Below are 13019 nucleotides of genomic sequence, written 5' to 3'. Positions count from 1 at the left end.
TTTTTCACATCTTTCCCAACACTTGCCGTTTATTGATTTATTGATGATAGCCATTCTGACAAGTGTGAGGCGACAGCTCATTGTGGTTTTAATTTGCATTTCCCTGCTAATTAGTGATGTTGAGCATCTTTTCATATATCTAATGGCCATCTGTATATATTCTTTGGAAAAAATGTCTATTCAGGTCCTCTGCCCAATTTTAAGTTAGATGGTTCATTTTTTAGTGTTGTATGTATTCCTTACATGTTTGGATATTAACCCCTTATTGGATATCTTCTCCTATTCAGTAGATTGTTCTTTCATTTTGTTGATGGTTTCCTTTGCTACGCAAAAACTTTTTAGTGTGATGTAGTCCCATTTGTTTATTTTTTCTTTCGTTTCCCTTGCCCAAGGAGATACATCAGAAAAAATATTACTAAGAGCAATGTCAGAGAGTTTACTGCCTATGTTTTCTTCTTGGAGTTTTATGATTTGGGGTTTTATATTTAAGACTTTAATCCATTTTGAGTTTATTCTTGTATATGGTGTTAGAAAGTTCTAGTTTCATTTTTTATGCATGTATCTATCCATTTTTTCCCAACATCATTTATTGAATAGATTCTTATCTCCATGTATATTCGTGTCTCCTTTGTCATAGATTAAATGACCATATAGGTGTGGGTTTATTTCTGGACTCTCTATTTTGCTCCATTGATCTATGTATCTGTTTTTATGCCATTGTTTAATGCTGTTTGTCTTGATTAGTCTAGCCTTGTAGTATAGTTTGATAAAAGGTAGTGTGATACCTCCAACTTTGTTCTTCTTGCTCAAGATTGCTTTAGCTAAAAGGAGTCTTTTTTGGGTCCATATAGATTTTAGTATTTATATGCTTCTAGTGATGTAAAAAATACCACTGGCATTTTGATAGGAATTGCATTGAATCTGTATTGCTTCAGGTAATATGAACATTTTAACAATGTAAATTAGTCCTATCCATAGGCATGGTTTATGCTTTGATTTATTTGTATCGTCTTCATTTTCTTATCAATGTCTTATAACTTTGTGTACAGGTATTTTACCTCCATGATGAAATTTATTCCTAGATATTTTATTCTTTTTGATGGAATTGTAAATTGGATTATATTCTTAATTTCTCTGATAGTTTATTATTGATGCATAAAAATGCAACCAGTTTCTGAATATTAATTTTATATCCTACTTGACTGAATTTATTTAACATCTCAAATAGTATTTCTTTTTCTTGTGTGATTGCTGTGTTTAGGACTTTCAATACATCGAGTAAAAGCAGTAACAGTTAACATCCTTGTCTTGTTTCTAATGTTAAAGAAAAAGCTTTTATCTTTCCACCATTAAGAATGTTGTTAATAAAGAAGTTGTGGTACATATATACAATGGACTATTACTCAGTCATAAGAAGAGATGAAATACTGCCATTTATGACAACATGGATGGACCTCGAGATAATCATGCTAAGCAAAATAAACCAGACAGAAAAAGTTGAAAATCACATGATATCACTTATATTTGGGATATAAACCTAAAATCAATGAACAAACAGGACAAACAAACAGAGACTCATGGACATGGACAATAGACTAGTGGTTACCGGAAGATAGGAGGAGGGGGAGGGGATGGTAGATGGGGTACAGGGGGTCAAATATGTGGTGACAGAAAGAAATTTAACTATAAGAGGTGAACACACAATGTATATATATATAATATATATATACACATATGTATGTGTGTGTGTGTGTGTGTGTGTATATATATATATCTTACTGTTATGTGTGTATGTGTGTCTATATATATATAATATATATACCTTCCTGTTAAAATGTACAACTGAAACTTACCAGATTTCTTTAACCAATGCCACCATAAAATAAAAATAAATAAATAAATGTTCAGCCAAATGGAAGAAAAAAATTAATAAGAATAAAAAAAGAATGATGTTAGCTATGGGTTTGTCATATATAACCTTTATTATGCTGAGATATGTTCCCTCTGTTTCCGCTTTGTTGAGAGTTTTTATTACAAATGGATGCTGAATTTGGTCAAATGTTTTCTGCATCTGTATATATGATCACATGATTTTTATCCTTCATTTTGTTTATATAGTGTATCATGTTAATTGATTTGTAAATACTGAACCAAACTTGTATCCCAGGAAAAAATCCCATTTCATCATGGTGTATAATCTTTTTATTGTATTGCTAAATTCAGTTAACTAATATTTTGTTGAAATTTTTTACATCTATGTTCATCAGAGATATTGGGTTATAATTTTCTTTTTTGTAATGTCTCTGTCTGGTTTTGGTATAAGGGTAATATGACCTCGTAAAATGAGGTCATAAAATGGCCTCATAAAAAGAGTTCATAAAATGGACTCATAAAAAGAGCCTTCCTTTCTCTTCAATATTTTGGTATAATTTGAGAAAGATAAGTATTAATTCTTCTTTGAATGTTTGGTAAAATTCACCTGTCAAACCATCCAGTACAGGACTTTTGTTTATTGTGTTTTTGATTACTGATTTGATTTGTTTAGTAGTTATCAGTTTGTTCAGATTTTCTATTTCTTCCTGATTGTGCCTTAGAAGATTGTATGTTTTCAGGAATTTATCCATTTTTTCCAGGTTGTCCAATTTGTTGGCATATAATTGTCCCTAGTATTTTCTTATAATCCTTTGCATTTCTGTGGTGTCAAATTGTACTTCTCTTTCAGTTCTGATTTTATTTATTTGAGCCCTTTCTTTTTTCTTCTTGAAAAGAGGTTTATCAATTTTAGCTTTTCAAAGAACAAGCTCTTGGTTTCATTTTTCTTTTCTATTTTTTTTTAGACTCTATTTCATTTATTTCCATTCTGATATTATTTCATTCCTTCTACTCACTTTGGGCCTTTTTTGTTCTTTTTCTAGTTCCTTCAGGTGTCAGGTTACATTGTTTATTTAAGATTTTTCTTGTTTCTTGAAGTAACTAACATGTATTGCTATAAATTTCCCTCCTAGAACTGCTTTGGCTCTATCCTATAGATTTGGGGTAGCTGCATTTTCATTTTTATTTGTCTCAAGATATTTTTTGATTTTATTTCTTGATCTTATTGTTAATACATTCATTGTTTAGTAGCATATTATTTAGCCTCCATACATTTATGTATTTTTCAGTTTTCTTCTGGTAATTGATTTCTTCTTTCATAATTGTTATCAGAGAAGATGTTTGACATAATTTCAGTCTTCTTAAATTTATTGAGACTTGTTTTGTGGCCTAACATGTGCTCTTATCCTGAAAAATGTTGCATGTGCGTTTGAGAGAAATGTATATTCTGCTACTTTTTATTGTAATGTTCTAAATATTTTAATTAAGTCCATGTGGTCTAATGTGTTATTTAAAGCTCTGTTTCTTTGTTGATTTTTCTGTCTAGATGATCTATCTATTGATGTTAATGGGGGGTCTTCAGTCCCTTAGTATTACTGTCTCTCTCTGCCATCAATATTTGCTTTGTATATTTAGGTGCTCCGACATTGGGTTCATAGATGTTTAGGAAAGTTCTATCCCTTGTTGTATTGATCCCTTTATCATTATGAAAGGTCCTTCTTTGTCTCTTGTTACAGACCTTTGAAAAATCTATTTTCTCAGATATAAATATTGCTAGCTCAGCTTTTTTTAGATTTCCATGTGAATGAAATATCTATTTCCATCTTTTTACTTTTCACCAATGTGTATCTTTCAATCTGAAGTGAGTCTCTTGTAGGCAGCATAGGTATGGGTCTTTTTTTTTTTTTATCCACTTAGTCACCCTATGTTTTTCAATTAGAGCATTTAGTTTATTTACATTTAAAGTAATTATTATAGGTACGTAGTTATTGTCATTTTATTAATTGTTTTCTGATAATTTTTGTTGTTCTCTATTCTTTTCTTATTCTATCGCTCTCTTTTCTTATATGTTAATTATTTTATATAGCATTGTGTTGGATTCTTTTATTTTTATTTCTTATATATCTTGTAGATTTTTGGTTTTGGTTGCCATGTGCTTCTCATATACCAAGCTATGTTTATAATAGTCTATTTTAAGTTGATGGTCACTTAAGTTTGAACTTAAAACCACCACAATTTTTTCTCACCTGTTTATGTTTATGTTTTTGTCATTATTTTTTACTTTTTTTTTGTTATGAACTCCTTTAGTTTTTTATTGTCTGGAAAACTCCTTATCCCTCCTTCGAATCTAAATGATAACCTTGCTTGGTTAAGCAATCTTTGTTGTAAGTCATTCCTTTTCATCGCTTTTAATATTCCATGCCAATCTCTTCTGGCTTGCAAATTTTTTGTTGAGAAATAACCTGACAATCTTTTGGGAGCTGCCTTGTACATCACAAACTGCTTTCTCTTGTATGTTTAAGAGTTTGTCTTTAAACTTTGGCATTTTAATTATAAAGCGTCTTGATGTGGGCCTCTTCGGGTTGATCTTGTTTGGGAGTCTGCAATTCATGGACTTGTATTTCTATTTTCTTCTCCAGCTTAGCAAAATTTTCAGTCATTATTTCTTCAAATGGATTTTCAACCCCTTGCTCTTTTCTCCTGGTATCCCTATGACCTGAATGTTGTTACACTTGAGGTTGTTGAAAAGTTCCTTAAGTTATCCTCTTTTTTAAAAAAATTCTTTTTTTCTTTTTGCTGTTTCAACTCAGTGTTTTCCACTACCCTGTATTCCACATTGCTGATTCAATCTTCTGCTTCATCTAATCTGGTATTGATTTTATCTAATGTATTCTTCATTTCAGTTATTCTTCATTTCTGACTGATTCTTTTTTATAGTTTTCATCTCATTGTGTAAGTTCTCACTGAGTTTATCTATTCTTCCACTAATTTCATCGAGCATATTTATTACCAGTGTTTTAAACTCTGTATCTGGTAGATTGCTTACCTCTATTTCATTTAATTTTTCTCTGGAATGTTTTTTTTTTTTCATTTTGGACATGTTTCTTTGCCTCTTGATTTTGGCTGCCTCCCTGTGTTTGTTTCTATGTATTAGGTAGATTAGCTATGTTTCCTAGTCTTTGCAAGATGGCCTTATGTAGTAAGGGTCCCATGGGACCCAGTGGCACAGTCTCCTTGGTCACCTGAGCTGGGTGCTCCAGGGTTGTTCCTTGTATGGATTGCATCTGCCCTCTTGTTGTAGCTGAGCTTTGATTGCTGTTAGCATGTCAGTGGGTGAAACTGACACTCAAGACTACTGGCTGTGAGAACTGGCCATGACTACAGTGAATGAACTGTTGTATGGAGCCTGACCCCTCAAATCGGAGTTTGCTTTAGCTGGGCTTTGCTGAGTCTGATATTTGGGTGTGTTGTTTGTGGAGCCGGTTGGGAGGTACTCTGGTGAGTTTTGTAGCTGGCCTCCCAGTGTGTTGGTTCTGAGGCTTTTGGGGAGGAGTTCCAGTGCAGGCCAAGGTCAGCCGCTGCCTCTGCCTGGCTTAGCACCACCTGGTACGAGCTACAAAGTATTTGATAGACACCTCTGCTGGCCATAGAGTCACCTGGGAGAGGCTATACTGTGAACTGAGGCCAAATGCTACTAGTGTCAGGCTTAGGTCCACTTCCAAGGAGGTATAGGGCATACTGAGGCCAGCTGCCCATTGAGGTTTGCTGACCTTTGAGAGATTTTTAGGAAAGTCTGCAGCACAAGTTGAGGAGGGTTGTTTGTGTGGAAAAGCTGCTAAAAGAGGTTTGGACCGGGTGCATAAGTTGGCTGGGGCAGGGTCTCAGGGAATCTCCAGGGTTGGGCAAAAGGTGTTACCCAGGTTAATGGAACATTTAGATTTGTGCCTGCTGGCTGGATGGGGAAGGACTTAACAAAGAAATAATAGTGCTTGCCAGATCTTTCATCTGAGAGAAAACTGCCCTGACCCCTGCCCCTCCAACCCTCACCCTGAAGCTAGTCAATTCATTTCCTCCTTGTATGTCCCTGGTGTTTTTCAAGTTGCTGCGTCTGTGATAGAGCTCCAAGCGAGTGAATTTGAGAGGCCTCCCAACTGGCTCCACAAACAACACACCCAAAAGGCCTGTGCAAACGCCTTTTAAGAACAATAGCACTTCGTTCTCTAGCAGCCCATTGTCTTTCTTGAACACAAACTCCCCTGGTTTTCACAGCCAAATGTTATGGGGACTTCTCTTCCTGGCACTGGTGCTCTGGAATGGGGAGTCCTGTGTTAAGATGGGACTCCTCACTCCAAAGGGGGTCCTCCACAGCCAAGATATCCCTTCTGATTCTTAACCACCACACCATGGGCATAGAACCAGCCCATTCTGTGTCTCCAGCCCTCCTATTAGTCTAGGAGTGGCTTCTTTATATCCTTAGTTACAGTAATTTGTTCTGCTAATCTTCACATGTTTCTCAATGATGATCGTTCTATAATTTAGTTGTAATTTTGATGAGGTCATGGGAGGAAGCAAGCTCAACATTAATCTACTCTGACTATCTTGACAGGAAGTCCAAAGAGGATTTGCTCGCCGTTTTAATTCCTCCCACTCTATCTCTCTCACCTTCTCACTTTCTTTGCTCACTTATGGCTATATTTTTTTCTGAAACACATTCACATGAATATATATCCCACTAAACATGTACTTGCACACACACAAATGGCATTTTTCATCTGCAGTTTGGACCGTACACACACATATATATATGTACATATATGGATATATGTATACATTTACATACAAACATACATATATACACAAACACAATGATGAAAGACTTTAAAAATGGAAAATATATTTCTGTCATGTAAATTCTCCCAACATGGACAATTTCAAATTATTGATGGTTTAACAACCATATTCATAATTCCTTAATTTTCAGAACATTTAATAATAGTTTCTCAAGAACCTTTATAATGTGGCTTTAGCACGCTCTTTCATTATTTTTAGTCTCTAATTAATACCAGATCTCAATGTGTTTTCTTTCAATAGAAACATTGTCTAAAGACACTTTTTTTCTTGCAAAATTTGGGCCATGGCCATTTAATCAAGATGCATAAAAAATGACCATGTAGAAACGTTCCTCACTGAAAAAGTAAAATTGGAATGGAATACCAAAATCTCAAATATAGATAACCTTTATCCTCCATAAAAATCCACTTATTTTCTTTGAAATGGCTTATTTTGTTCATGCCAATAACATAGTAATGTTTTCAAAGAATATTTAATAAGAAACATGACTCAGTATATTGTGCCAGGTACTGTGGTACATATAGGGATGTATATGATTTCTGGATTTTGCTCCCTAGTGGATGAAACATATCAGCCTTACATTATATGATGTCCAAATGAAAACAGTGAATGATTGTGTATATAAGGGGAGAAATGGAAAGAAAAGAGGGGTTATCAGGAAAGAGGTCAAGTCAAGTTGTATAGAAGGATAAGCTGATCTCTCTTGGCATAGAATAATTAAATACATTCTAGGAAAATGAAAATTACAAACATTGCATTTTTATTTGGCTTATTTCAGTGCATTTACCATGTGCATTTTAATGAGAATCATTACAGTTTGGCAGATGTACAGCACTAATTTTCTCCTGATAGCTCAGTACCTCTTGTGGCATTGTAATTATTTCCGTATTTCCAATCTTCATTCATTCCTTGGTTAAATGCTTACTTTGTTCCATTTTATTCTTACCTACAGATTCATGCAGATATAAGGTTTATTATTATTATTATTATTTGGTCTATATCTTTTTCCCAAAGTTCCACATAAACTTCACCAAGTATAAAAATCTTAAAAACACAGTTTGATGTATCTATTTTTTGCTTTGCAATATTCCTATTAGATGAATCTACTTTGCACGGAATGATAGTTCAGTAGTGTTTGTTTGTTTCCTTGTTATTTTATCATTATTTTTTGTTTAATTTATTCATAGATAGTATTTTCTTTAGTAAGTAAACCCAATTAATTTATATATTCTTCTTTTGATATTTGACTTTAATTGTTTCACTATTCTGAATAAAATCACCATGAACATTTTTGTGTATATATTCTGGTGAACATAATCACTTATTTCTTTTGGATAACTACTTAAAAGTAATTGCTGGTCCACAGGGAATATTTAAAATTAATAGACACTTTCAATTTACAAAATGGTTCGTCGATGCTCCTTATATTTATGAATACCTGAAATTAGCTATCTTAAATTCAGATGTACTGATGGGTCAAAGGATGTCACATTGTTGTTTGAATTATCATTTTCCCGATTAGTAACAGTAATGAAAAATTATTTCTTTTACTCATTGAATATTCTCTTTAAACTGATGATTAAGTTTTGTTCCTATTTTTCATATTGAGTTGTTATTTTTTTATAGATTTATAGCAATATCAATCCACTATTTTAATACATTACTGACATAACTGCTTTAACTAATATATATATATAATGATATAACCATCTCCCAGTCAGTGATTTGCCTACCAGATCACCATCTTAATAGAAACTTTGGTAAGCAGTGTTCTTGTATTTGTCAATGATTAAATAATATAATTTTACTTTTATTTTTATTTATTATTTTGAAAAATACATTTCGATTTGTTCTTTTGTAACATCAGGAAAACACATTTTCCCTTTCTTTGGCATCCATATATTTCACATCTGTAAATATACTTTGTGTTATCTTATTATTTGTGTTAAACTAATTTTTATTAACTTAATTTAAAGCCAATAAGTTTAGCACTGCATGGGAAAGAAATGAAAGACTTTGTCTTATATGTTAGCCATGATATATTAATAAATCATTGATGAGTGTGAAGACATAGATAATGGGAAGGGGAGGTACACGTATTGGTAATTAATGTCCTAAATCTGCATTGTTTTAATATCTAATAAAATCAGGACATAAAAATTCACCCAATAAGAGATTTTGTTCACTTCATAGGAATATATTTTGGTAATATTAGTTTTATATCTCTGACTTCCTATTGACAATATGTGTGTGTATGGGGTAGGGGAGTTGTTGTGGAAAGTGATTTCTGCCTCTATAAAAGTCTCTTTATCCTGGGTGCAGACAATGGGATCTTTTCCAGGAGACTTTGAGGTGTTAGTCCTATTTCATATAGGGGATTTGAGTTGGCTTTGTTTTCAGACATGACCCTTAGGATTCTAAGTACAAGTACTATAAAACTATTTTCTTTAGTAAATATACTGGAGCTCCCTAGCCCTAATTCTAGTGCAGGTGAGTTTTCTATTAAATGCTTGATGGAGATGGATAGTGATCAGAGACTCTTATCAAACAGTTAAGAAATAGTCTACGATCAAATTTATTAAGCTAATACATACTATCTCATTACTGTAGAAAGATTTCTCGGCTAAACGAGGTCTTTACTGGATCGTGTTGAGACAACTTAAAATTTTAAACTTATCATATATAAAAGGAAGTTAAAGTTGTAGAATAAATGATGATCTTCACCCCCAGTGATAATTGTGTATTAGGGAGTGGACTTTCATAACAATAATTTAAAAAATAAGATTATTAGAGGCCCAGGGTTAAGTGAAGGTTCATAAAGTTGTTTACAAAGATGAAAGCAGAGAAGTAAAAAGCCTGGAGATAGACATTATGTACAGTTTTGCAGTATTTACAGGTTGGCGAATCTACTTTTTAATGTAATTAATACAATGCTACTCAAAATGGGAGCTTTTTCCTCTCCTTGTGAGTCAGTTAGAGTTGAGATTAAACTTCCTTCCTTCCTTCCCTCCTTCTCTCTTTTCCTATACTCTTCTGCCTCTTTCTTATTTTTCTACAGTCTTGTCTTATATCTTTGTTTTTTCCTCTAAGAAAGAAAGGAAGAAGAAAGGAAAGATAGAAGGAAGAAGGAAGGGAAGGAGGGAGGAAGGAAGGAAAAAAGGAAGAAAAGAAGGGAGATATATTTGCAGTGTGGTGAATTAAGAGTATGGATTTCTTTAGTCCAATGCTGACCATTATAGTCATTGAAAATGTGTCTTTATTCCTCTCAAATCTTCTCCTTTTAACAAATCTTTTCATTATTCCCTTTACAACTCCCCCCAGACACACATATAAGGAAGGGTAGAATTGCTGAATATCCTGAGATATTCTTGAGACTTTGACAACTTGTAGAAACTTTGGAGATTCTTTCTTAATTTAATTTCCATTTGAACACTTGCAGCAAAGAGATGCATTTCCCTCTGGGAGGATATTTTCAGCAGCAGGGTTTCCCATTTTTGTGTAACTAAGTTCATACATGAAGTATAGTATAGTACGTCTGTCTTTGTGCAAATCTTTTTATATCTTATGTACAGTGTGGTGTGTCTGTGAGGGAATATGTGTAAACATGTAAGGATGGATTAATGAAGTACAACTTGGATCCGATTTTCTAAATATGTATTGTTGTAAAAATTGATGCTGAACAACAATTTTAAAAATCTTGCTGGATTTTTTATCATCTTACATGTCTAGGTGCATCCATGTTCTTATATGTATTGTCATGTTTTGTGGACAGGTGTCTGTATCTGTGGTTCTGTGATCTTGTGTTGATGTGTTTAAGTAAGGTGTTCTTTGTCTTCAAAGAAGACTGAGATCTCAATATGGACAGAAATCTCTTTGTTTTTGAAATGTATTCCAAGTTTTGTATAGGGCTTCAATAAATAAGTGTAAGATATTATTGTCCAATACCTCAGAGGGTGATTTATCATGATGTTAACAGCCCTATCACACCATTTGAAGAGGGCTCAGTCTGTGTTTACATCTGACTTTGGACTCAAGTTTTAATATTAGCTTTTTTAATTGGAAAAACAGATAAACATTATACTTATGGGAGAAGTTTTGAGCTCTGCATTTATAGATCTTATTTTTCTTTCTAGAGGCAATCAACTACTTCGCTTCTTGTCAATGGGAAGATGTTCCACACCAACACTACCACTTTTCACCCAGACACCTTTTTTCTTACAGGCATCCCAGGACTTGACGATTCCCATGGTTGGATCTCATTGCCTTTTTGCTCCATTTACTTAATAGCAGTGCTGGGCAATGCTACAATTTTGCTGATCATCTGGTCTGATCGTACACTATGGGATCCCATGTTCTACTTTCTAGCCATCTTATCAGCTATAGATCTGGCCCTTTCCACATCCTCAGTGCCCCGAATGCTAGGTATCTTTTAGTTTTATGCACATGAAATTGGTTTTGGACCTGTGTGGCTCAGATGTTTCTCATACACACCTTCACGGGAATGGAGTCTACTGTTCTCTTGGCAATGGCTTTTGACCTTTATGTAGCTATCTGTGCACCACTCCATTATACAACTGTCCTGATGCCCTGAGTGCTAGTGGGCCTTGGTGTGTGTATCATAATGCATCTAGTCCTGCTCATGTTGCCCATTCTTTACCTAACCCATTGTCTGCCCTTCTGTGGGCTTGAATTATTGCCCACTCTTACTGTGAACACATGGGTATTGCCAAGTTGGCCTGTGCCAGCATTCGAATTAATGCCATCTATGGGCTTTTTGTGGCTTCTTTTCTTATTTCAGATGTGGCACTGGTTGGAATCTCTTATGCCTACATTCTCCGTGCAGTTCTCTGCCCACCATCTGGAGATGCTTGTCATAAAGCCTTGAGCACATGTAGGACACAACTTGGGGTCATGTGTGTTTTCTATACACCCTCTCTCTTCTCCTTTCTCACCTACCGATTTGGCAAAAAAAAATTCCCCGTTATGTACACATCTTTGTTGCTAATCTTCTGTGGTTATCCCACCTGCTCTCAACCCTATCATTTATGGTGTCAGGACAAAGCAGATTTGTAAGCATGTAATCTGAGTTTTCACCTCAAGATAGGGTCTCTTCTTTCCTTAGTTCTTGATAGTGTGGGTATAACCGAAAGAAGTTAATTTGGACTCTACTCTAGGTTAATTACATTTTTAAATGTTCCTTGGATCACAATATCTTGCAGATCCTAAAGAAACAAACTTTGGACAGTGCTTTCTGGCCTTAAATCCCAATATTTCCTCTCCATATTGGTGTTGAGTGCTTATTCTTTTGAATATATTGTTCCATACGTAAGAGAAAATACCCCACTGGAAACACTTTCATTTTTAACCATGGAGTTTTAGAGAAACTCCACAACTCTGTATTTGAAAATCGAATAGTATTCCAACCGAGCACATAATTTATGTCAATTATCTTTTTTTTTTCCTGAAAAAACAAAACAAAACTAAACTAAACTAAACTAAATTCATATGTAAAATAAGAATTCTGGTAGATTTCTGTTATAAACTTAGATGTATCTGATTTCACTGAGGACATCACTAGGATAGTTAATGATGTTAAAAAAATGTCTCCAGTCCTCTCTTTCATTTTAGCACCATTTTTCTTACTCTTCATGAAAATATATGGGCAATATGTGCCCTCACTGTGCCACTACTTCCCTTTCTGGAGAAACATGAAGTGAAAGTACCTAAAAATAATACTTGTGTTAGAGAATAAAAATTTTGTTTATAAGAAAAGCTTAAATGTATAGAATTCTAACAGTGGGATTTCAAATTATGTTTAATCAGTTTTTAACCCCACATGTATTTCTGTGTGTGCCGTACATGTGTGTTAAATGTATTTAGACAAACTCTATGGGCCATTTCTTCCTCTCCAAAAATCTCTTCATTTATGGAATGTAATATACAGTCATCCTTTGGAAATTGATGTTTTCAAAATAGATAAACCTCAGATAAATTCAGGTAGAAAATAAATTTTCAAAGTCAGCTACTTTCACAAGAATTTGCTGGATATTCTTACGAGTATTTTGTGTAATCTTATAAAGACATATCTCCCCCATAACTCCTGTGGATCAAACATGTTTTTTGATTATTCTTCCTAAATTGTCTGTTGGCAGAACTGATATTCATGTAAAAATAATAATATACAAGAGCGACTGCTTGGGATCTAGGAACTAATTTCCTGATGGCAAGTTCACCAAACGATGGTAGCAAAATGAATATACAATTTTGCAACATGACTAATGGGCCGGAACACAGGG

The 13019-nt window shown here is 34.0% G+C and overlaps 1 pseudogene; it reads left to right on the top strand.

Moving 5' to 3' along the window:
• The first annotated feature begins 10892 nt into the window (after nt 1-10892).
• LOC120590150 (olfactory receptor 52J3-like) lies at nt 10893-11827 on the top strand (annotated as a pseudogene).
• The last annotated feature ends 1192 nt before the right edge of the window (nt 11828-13019 follow it).

Source organism: Pteropus medius, unplaced genomic scaffold (genome assembly GCF_902729225.1).
Source record: "Pteropus medius unplaced genomic scaffold, Ma_sr-lr_union100, whole genome shotgun sequence".
In the NCBI taxonomy this organism is placed as follows: Eukaryota; Metazoa; Chordata; class Mammalia; order Chiroptera; family Pteropodidae; genus Pteropus; species Pteropus medius.
This window is presented reverse-complemented; position numbering and strand designations above follow the sequence as displayed.